Here is a 9,349-nt window from a genome sequence, read left to right as displayed (position 1 = left end):
AAATGTTTTTTAAAGGCACAAAAACTCACCTTAACTAGCTCTCTTCTGAGGGGGCTCTCTTCTGCTTCTTCGTCTTTCTGTCTCCATTTCCCTCTCTCAGACACAAACACATTCAGTTTTGTGAAAGGGGGCTTCCTGCCATACAAAGACAGACTTCGCATCTTCAGAAAGATACCTGACAAAGCACGTTTCTCAATTCAAGTCTTTGTGTGAGTTCTGGGCAACTGGCTTATTTTCTAGAACAATCGGTAGTTACAAAATCAGGAAATCATTTTCCACAAAGGAAGAGTTCTGGTCCGTGTTGATAAAGTTGGGGATGTCACATTTCATGAGTCTGTTCGGCTCCTCCTCTGGCCACCTGCTGCTTCTGATGGCTTCCTGGAGCGGAATATCACTGTAAAGGGCTATGGTAGGGATACCAGCTTTGGCCTTGTCCAAGTGGTCCACTCCATTGATGTAGCAGTGAAAGAGGGACCTAGATTCGTGATTGCACTGCCAGAGAACACCTTGGGCAGCAGCCATCTTCCAAAGTCTGACACAAAGCTGTTCAGTCTGAATCTCTTCTCGGGAGACTCTGCATTGCTATAAAGAAAACCAAAATAAAATATCGTTCACACTTTAGCTCGGTGACCTGAAGAATCAGTTTTTGCCATCTACTGAGAGCAAATCCCTGCACAGAGCATACTGACATGCACTGGAAGTGAAAGACATCACTTCTGAACACATACAATTAAACCCAAGGCAAAAGTCTAAAGTGAGGGCCCTTGGACCAACCTGAAAAGACATCGTTCCCTGAGAATCCTCAATATTGGTGTCTCGCACACCAGTGTTTCTCCGTGGGACACTCAGATCTCTTCATCAGGATTCGTTAAAGTGCTTCTTAAAATGCAGAATTCTGGGGTGCACACCCTCAGAGTCTCCAGAGGTAGCGACTGGTAGTCTGTATTTTCATAGCCACCAGGATCACTAAACATGCTCAGGTTTAGCACCGCGGTCTACATCGGGTCACCTGAGCATCGACAATTCTGTCTCACGGGGTGGGGGGTGCCATGTGTGTCAGGGTGCTGTCCTACCCACGTGTCTCCCCTGATTCTCAGAACTGACAGTGCTGCCCCATTGGGCACGAAATACCACCATTTCACAATGCATACGCAGGGCGCCCGACTGACAGATACAATCAGTGATAGGACAGGGGACAAAACTCAGCTTCCTGATACCTACTTTCACTTACTGTGGGACGAGTGATCAATTCAAGGGTAATAAATCAGTGAATGAGTGAATAACATGACTCTCGTTAGTCCCACGAGTGCCTGGAAGAGCAAGCCTGGGCACACTGAGAACCATAACAGCCTATCTACTTAAATGTCATCCTCCACAGATCTATGTAAAGGTTACTTCCATCCAGGCAGTGACTCCAGAAGGGCAAGAATCATGTATGAACACACTCTCAAATCCAGAACAGAACCTGACAACAATTAGGCTCTGGAGTCTGTGTTTAGCGAGTGTGGAATCTCAGTGATTCCAGCTCTTACACATTGTCTTCCCATCCCACCCCTCACGATATGGCCCCTATGACCAGTTCTCCCAGGGCTGGGGCCACGGAACCCATTTATAGGACTGGAAGAATCTGATCATATAAACCATCCCCCAGATTATCATCAAGAGTCACCTGCATTTCAGGGATCAGTAATCCCAGAAGCTTTGCAGTTCAGGCAGCTGAGGGATTTTTATATCAGCTCTGTCTTCTACTGTGACTGCCTGGGTGACATCAGACAAGGAATTCTGAAAAGCCTGAACTTTTCCTTTCAGGAATAATCTAATTAACAAATCTCGTTGACCACTCAAGAAATGTGATGTGAAGATCAATGATTTACACAGGAGTACAACATTCACTAGGTCGTGGACTTAGAATCAGAGAAAAATCATTTGAGAAAGATTGACAGAATGTAGCTTTAATGCGAATTTAAGTAGTCTTACCTTTCAGTAAATCATCTTCCCCTACTTATCACTTCACCCAAGTTTAAAAATGTTTGAGAACAGGGATGAGTGTGCCAGCAATCTGAGACCCAATAACCTAAAATGTCACCTAGGAAAAAGAGGGGAGTAACATATTTTTAAAAAGCATGGTGAGGATGGCGGGGCCATCACCAACCCCAGACTAAGAAGCTCTGAGTAATAGCTTTCCTGCCTGCCTGGGACATCAGCTGATATGAAAATCCACCCAGAAAACTCACTGTCCAGCAGCTCTTCCGTAACACAGGATACACTTTCTCAGAATTAAGAATTGCGTCCAGTAACCACTTCGCTGAAGAATAAAGACAAAGGAGAACAAGAGATTTCTGCCCCTCCCAAGGGAGAGCCCAGACCTCGGGCTGCATGCACTGCGCCCACCTCCCTGGAGAAGAATAAACTGGACAAGGGCATTCTGCGAAACTGGGGCAGCAAATGTTGAGATGGGAACAAATTGATCAGCTGGCCAGGGACAGCCCCCTCCGTCGCTGCCTTGGCGGCTGCCTCAGCGCTCTCAGCCCATCCTGCCCACCTCTGGTGGCTAAGCTGTCAGGGAAACTGCTTTGCGACCTGGAGCAAGAGAGGCTGCCCTCAGGCCAAGCTGCGGAAAAGATGGGAGCTAAACCCCCTGCTCCCAAGCGGCAGGCTTCATACCCCCGCCAACACCCCGCGGCCCCCGCACCCTACTGCAACCCCGGGGAAATATGACCCGAAGAAGTGTGACCTGGGAACGAGGGGCAGCAGAGGCCGCCCCCACGTCAGGCCTCCAGAGAGGTTGGTGCTTATCCTCCAGCTCTCCAGTGGCAGCCCCCTGTCCTCTCCACCTCCTGATCTCACTGCACCCACCTCCCAGGAGCAATCAGACCGGGTGTGGGGTGTCAGGCGAATCTTGCGCCGGAGAGGACGTCCCCAGGCCAGGTCAGGGGAGAGGAGAAGAAGTGGCCCCATTAGGCGGGGCAGCCGGCCTTCGCAACTGCTTCTGCCCCTCGACCGCATCGGGCCCGTCTCCCAGGAGCAAGCTGACCTGGAGACGGGCATCCGGCTTCTTGGGCAGCAGAGGACGCCCCCAGGATTGGTCGTGGGGAAGAGGAGAGCAAATTGACAGGCTCCGCGCTGCAGGTCTTCTACTTCCGCCATCGCCACCCCCGCACCTTTAAGTCACCGCCCAGGGCGCCCCTCCCCCAGCAGGCTGAGTGGAACAGGTGCGTCTGGTGATCTGGGGCAGGAGAGGCCACTCCCACACCAGGCCATCGGGGAGACGGGAGCCAATCCACCAGCTCCCCAAGGCAGCCCCTACCTCCGCAGCAGCCACCACTCTTGCCCATGACCTCACAGTGGCCTCCTCTAGGGAGCAGGCTGACCTGGAGATGGACGTCCGGCGAACTTGGGACAACAGAGACCGCCCCCAGGGCAAACCATGGGGGCAAGTGGGAGCAAATGGACAAGCTCCATGGGAAAACCTGCCGCTGCTGCCACCACCCCCAAAGTACCAAGTCCAACTCCCGGGGTCAGGCCGACTAGGATACACGCGTCTCGTAACACAGGGCAACAGCGACCGCCCCCAGGACAAGACGCGGGGAAGATGGGAGAAAATGGGCCGCTCCCCCGCTGCAGGCCGCCGACCACCGCCAACCCTGCACACTGACTACCCTGCCTCCCGCCCCCAGCAGGCAAAGTGGGACAGGGGTGTCCCGGGACCTGGAGCAGCAGAGGCCGCCTTCAGGCCACGCGGTGCAGACATGGAGCTAATCCACAAGCTCCTCCGGGGCAGCCTCCCTATGCCCTCAGCCACCACCTTACCAGCCCCCTGACCGCACCGCACCCATCTCCCAGGAGCAAGCTCACCTGGAGTCGGACCTCAGGCAAATCTCCGGCGGCAGAGGTCGCCCCCAAGCCAGGCCGAGGGGGAGAGAAGAAATGGAGCAGCTCCCTGGAACACATCCCCTGCCCCTGCCGCCTCCGCCGCCGCCTCCCAGGGGCAAGCCCTTCTGGAGAACCGCGTCCCGCCTCTAGGGCAGCAGAAGCCGCCCCTCGCTCCGCCGCTGGGGGGAGCGGAGCGAATTGACCGGCTCCCCCGCGGCAGCCCCCCTCCCCCCGTGGGCCCCGCACCTTAACGGCCCCGCCCCCACTCCGCACTCAGCAAGCTGAGTGGGACAGGAGTGTCCGGCGACCTGGGGAAGCAGAGGCCGCTCCCAGGCCCAGCAGCCGGGAAATGGCAGCTATTCCACCCGTTCGCCAGGGGTAGCCCCGCTCCGCCTCTCTACCGCTGCCGCCGCCCGCTGACCTAACCGCCCCACCTCCCAGGAGCAAGCTTACCTGGAGTCCAACATCTGGCGAATCTCCGCCGGCCAAGCCCCACCCCAGGCCAGGCTGCAGGGAAGAGAAGAAATCGACCGGCTTGCCCGGGCAGCCTCCCAACCGCCACCGCCGCCGCCGCCGCCGCCGCCCCAAAGCATTGCAATAGCCTCCCGGGGTCAGGCTGACAGCAAGGATGTGCACTTGCCTTCTAATCCTGGCCACGTCCCTGAGCACCTCCCTGCATCCCTACACTCCCTGCACCTCCAAACCCCTGCTACACTCTGCAATTCTGCATCCCTCCACCCCCACATCCCCTGAAATGCCTGCGCCCTCCACAGCCCCTGCACCCCTGTCACCAGTTACACTTTTGCACTGCTTACACTCCTGCACCCCTGCATGTCCCACACACCACCTCTTGGGCCTTTGGCAGAGTCTCTGCTGTTAGACCAATGCACAGGGACTCACTCTTTGCCAGTACATGATGCATCAGTGGACGTCAGGGGTTGCCTGCAGGAAGGTACATGTTCCCGGTCACTAGCCTGGGCCACTAGGGTGATCTCTGTGAGGTCACCCAGGATGGGTTCAGAGATGCTGTTCTCTGGGAAGAGAGGAGTTGAAACCGGTCTTGAGGGCAGAGCTGTGCTCACCAGGCCGTCCACGCTTCATGTTTTACACAGGGCTTCGGAGAAGTGAAATGGATCCGGCCAAGTAAGACCGGCCTGCTGTGCGCCCACCTCAGTCCTGGGCTCTGAGTCAGACCGACAGGCTCCCACACTCAGGGCCCAGTTTGGGCACCTGAATTGTCCCTTTGAGGCATCCCATCAGTTCTCAGGATGAAGTCTGGCTGCTTCCACCCCATGGCCCTCCCTCCTACTGTGCTGGCCTCAGGAAGGTTCCTTATTTGGGGAAGAAGGCAGCCCACACCCTACCCCACCCCTCACGTTTCTCTAACCCAGGCTGGTGCTCTCTCTGCCCCTCAGAGTCTGGGAAGCCATCCCTCTTCAGTTATGTCCCTTCTGAGATGGACTTGCTTCCACTCAATTCTAGGCGAGGATGCACCATGGAATGCACTGGGTAAGAGAACCAAAATAAATAATTTCTTCTGTGAGGTTGTCTGTTTATCTACTGGGGCTGGGCTGTGTGTAGTTTGCTACAGCTATTGGTGTGAGAGGCTAAAACAGCCTGTGTGTCCTTGTTTTGATCTCCCCGCTGTCTTTGGGTTTTCCCTAGACACTCCTGAGACATTTACTTCTTTTAGTTTTACTCCTGTTATTACACACGGGCCCTACTGACATGGAGGTAAGGTGTTGGGGGAGCGGGACAGAGCAGGGCATCTGCAGTCCTGTGATTAGTTCTCATTGAGCCTGTGCCCTGAGCTGTGACCTCCACAAGTGTGTCTCTTTCCCCCCACCCCAATTTGGGTGACACAGAAGGGATTTCCCTTCTCCCAGGTTGGTTAGGCTCTGGTAAAATTATTTCTCATTAAAAAAACCAACAAACAAAAAACAACTTCCCCCAATGAAACGGAATGTTCTGGGTGTATTTCAATACAGTTATTTTCTCCTTTCCAGGCAGGAAGAATGAGGAGTTATCCTCTGACCTTCATTCTGAGAACAGGACACGGTCCTGGATGTAAAATACATGAAAAAGAGCATGGGGCCCCTCTGACTGGCCCCCTGGAGTTGTCACACTCTGATTTCCCCACTCTGAGCCTCCTGCTGGCCTCAGGGACCTGTTAAATCTACCTGCCCCCGGGATTCTTACAAAAGCAGGTTCTGCCTTGGGAGCTGTGACTCTCCAAGCCTGCCCGCTGTTCCCTTTGCAACCTCTCTGGGTTGGGAGCAGCTTTCCCCCTCAGTTTTCTGGGATCTAAGAAGAGCAGTGGGTTTGCAGCTCCCTCAGATCTGGTGTTATTTTCAGGACAGGAGGAAGAACTTCTGAGCTGCACACGAGCTGGACCAGAGGCTGGAATCCTCCCTTCCTCTGCCACTGTGCAATCAGTGGCTATGGTTCTAGCCGAGTTTCTGAAGATGTGGACTTAAACACACATATCCCAGCCCCCACAGGAGCACACAGTCCCATAAATCCACCTAGTTTCCACTGGTAACTATGGAGCCGATGGGGAAACGGGTTTCGGGACCACAGAGGCCTGACTGCACGACTTGCTCCGTGGCCTATTTACGTGGTTGCTCTGGGCCTTGTCTGAAGTGGCTTGCTTACCACACCTGGTACGTGGGAAACACAAAATAAGTACTAGAACCTTCACTTTTTCTCCCTCCAGGGCCTTCAAACATAGAAAGTAATAAGTGAACTCAGACAGCCTAGTCACCACAATGAGGTCCGTCCAACCTGGCTCTCCTGAGTGATGGGCACTGACTTGCACCTTAACTCGGAACAGTAGAGGAACCGCCTTCCTCTAACTGGGCCTCTCCCCACACCAGGCACGCCCGCAGCTCAGACGGGGCCAGCTGCCCCACTGAGGTGTGTGCTGGTGGCTTCAGTGTGACCTGGCCCTGCCGGGACATGAACCTGCAGTGAGTGAGGTGGAGGGTCGGGTGGAGGGGGGTCCCTTCTGGGGTGGCAGGGGGCCCGGTAGCACCCCTCCCAGCCTGGTGCCTGGGGCTCCCTAACACCTCCTACAACTCCTGGGTTGGCTCCGGTCCTGGCCACTCCACACACCCTCCCAGTATCTTTTCATTATGTCCCTTTTCTGCTTTTATCAGCGAGAAGTGGCTTCTGTTGCTTGTTCAGTGAAACAGTACATCGGTAAACCAGACTACTTCTAATATCAGTAAAATACCAACCTCGGTCAGCTCGCCGGGCAGACCGTGCAGCACAAAGGCCTGAACAGGGCTGTGCGAACGGCTTACGTGAAGGGCCCTCATCATCTGTCTTCAGAGATACAGAAGCTGATGGTTCAGGTAAAACCTTAGGGTGGGATTGAGGAATCCAAAGCTGGTTGGTTTCAAAGGCTAACTGGTCAGACCAGACCCCTGAGCTGTGGTCAGAAGCCTGGCTCAACGTCACGCAGACTCAGCGTCCTAAGTGCCGGGTGGGGCCGGTGCTGTTCCCTTTGCAGGCTCTCGTTGGGGATTCACTGTAGCCCCTTAAATACAGCAGAAATTCCAGCCCCATTAGCCCCCACCCTGGTGTTCCATGACACAAATCCCGGGAGTGTTTAATTTTCATCTTTGTTTAGGAGGATGAAGGTGGTTCAAGAGAAGACATAAATTCACACTTAGTGACACAAGGTCACAGCCAGTACTTCCTCCATGGAGAGCTATGTGCTCCCACAGTGGTGGCTGGGGGCTGGGCAGAGACTATCTGCTGGTCCCAGAGGGACTCGCTCCTCTGGCCACAACTCATGGGTTGGACAACAGATCCAGAGAGTGACAGAGCATCTTTCCTGGGAATTTGGAACTGACACATAGAAATCAAGTTCACTCATCTGGGGATTGGCGGAGGGGAGGGGCGGTGGTTGGAAATCAAATGAAACCAGAGCATGAGAGAAAGTTAGAAGTGAAAGAGCGAGAGACAGAGAGACTGAGCTTGTGAGAGCAAAGAGTCCGAAAGAAGGCAAACAATCAGGGGACAGAGGAATTCCAGCTCCTGACTGTCTAGTCTGTCCCAGCCCATCAACGACCCCGTGAGATGTTTAAAAACATTCCAGTTTTGCAGATTAGGAAACAGGCTGAAAGAGGTGGGGGCTGGGTTTGGGTGCACAGTTAATTCAATTGCCGCTGGACCCCACACTTCCCATTGCCTGAAGGCACCCTAATCCTCACTGGGACCCCTGTGGTCCCCTGACAGCCCAGCACCCTGATCAAAGGGCCCCTGCGGGAGTGGGAACCCCTCTTGAGTGTGGAGAGTTCCCTGCCCCGAGATGCCATGCATCAGCAGGCTCCCGCTCACCCCAGGTTAACATCAGCCCAGCTGTACAGTCTCCCGACCCGCTTCCCTCCCTGCCAGGCACCCCCATCCTTACCACCGAGTGTACTGCAGGAATTCAGGCACAGGGATGCCCAAATCAACTCGAGCCCACCGGCTATAGAAACAGCAGACTCCCAGCCCCACCTGGGTTGCGAGGGGACAGAAGGTGTCCTCAACTTTCATGTGTCTAAGACAATCTTCTTCAGCTGGAGGTTCTAGAGAAAAATAAAAGGTCCAAAACATAGTTCAGTGAGGAATTCCTCCAAGGACCTGACTCCAGTGTCTACAACCATGTGTACCTACCCCCGGACTTGGGGTGAAGGTGGATTATTGATCAGCACAACCCCTGGTGGCCCAGCTCCTTGGCTTGGCTGCCCAGAGGGGGCTGGGGGAATGGGTAAGACCAGGGCACTCAGGAAAAGCACAGAGGACCTGACCTCTCCCTTCTGCACTCGTAAACCCTTCCCCAAATCTCAAGGCATTGGACAGAGAGCCGCCACAATAATGAGATGCTCCCATCTCTTCACTCACTCCTGTCGGTTCACTTACATGCTGAGCATCCACTGGGTCCCAGGACATGACACATAGGATGGCTGATGGGACAGGCTTGGTCCTTCCCCCTGGAACCTGTTCAATCTGATCAAAGAATGATCACTCATAAAGAGTTTCTCAAAATTATACAGAGACCAAAGACCAACTGCAGAGTGAACCAAATTTAAAAATATATATGAAGATCCCCCAGTCTCCCCGCCTAAGGTTAACAGCATAAAGCAAAAAATTCTTGCCTTTAATCACCAAGGAAGTTGTCACCCCCTCTCAGGTGGAAAGGAGAGTTATTCTTTGAGCACGTCACATAAGTGCTCCATCGGATTGGACCAGGGCACCTACATTCATTCAGCAAATGTGTATAAGCTCCTACTACGTACGGGAATCTCCTAACTAGACCGTTCCCAAGGCTCTCGGGCTTTATCAGTCAACAAAATAGACATCACTCCCCATCACTGGGGGCTCAGAATTTTAGCAGAGGAAACAGGCAGCATGTTGGGGTAGCAAGAGTTTGGAAAAATTTTTAAAAAAGAGTGATATGAGCAAACTCGGGTGATGGCGGTGG

The 9,349-nt window shown here is 54.0% G+C and overlaps 2 long non-coding RNA genes across 2 annotated transcripts; both read right to left on the bottom strand.

Moving 5' to 3' along the window:
* Positions 1–307: 307 nt before the first annotated feature.
* On the bottom strand, positions 308–3,993 carry LOC140699598 (uncharacterized). The gene is made up of 3 exons (XR_012077808.1): positions 3,856–3,993; positions 1,978–2,086; positions 308–582 (listed from the first exon to the last, which is right to left on the bottom strand). It is a non-coding gene; the product is annotated as an uncharacterized lncRNA (long non-coding RNA).
* A 3,293-nt stretch (positions 3,994–7,286) lies between these two features.
* LOC140699607 (uncharacterized) lies at positions 7,287–8,876 on the bottom strand. Its single transcript, XR_012077818.1, has 3 exons — positions 8,788–8,876; positions 8,383–8,453; positions 7,287–7,414 (listed from the first exon to the last, which is right to left on the bottom strand). It is a non-coding gene; the product is annotated as an uncharacterized lncRNA (long non-coding RNA).
* Between the last annotated feature and the right edge of the window lie 473 nt (positions 8,877–9,349).

Source organism: Vicugna pacos, chromosome 11, assembly GCF_048564905.1.
Source record: "Vicugna pacos chromosome 11, VicPac4, whole genome shotgun sequence".
Taxonomy (NCBI): domain Eukaryota; kingdom Metazoa; phylum Chordata; class Mammalia; order Artiodactyla; family Camelidae; genus Vicugna; species Vicugna pacos.
The sequence above is the reverse complement of the archived record's forward strand: the minus strand, read 5'-3'. Positions and strand labels throughout refer to the sequence as shown.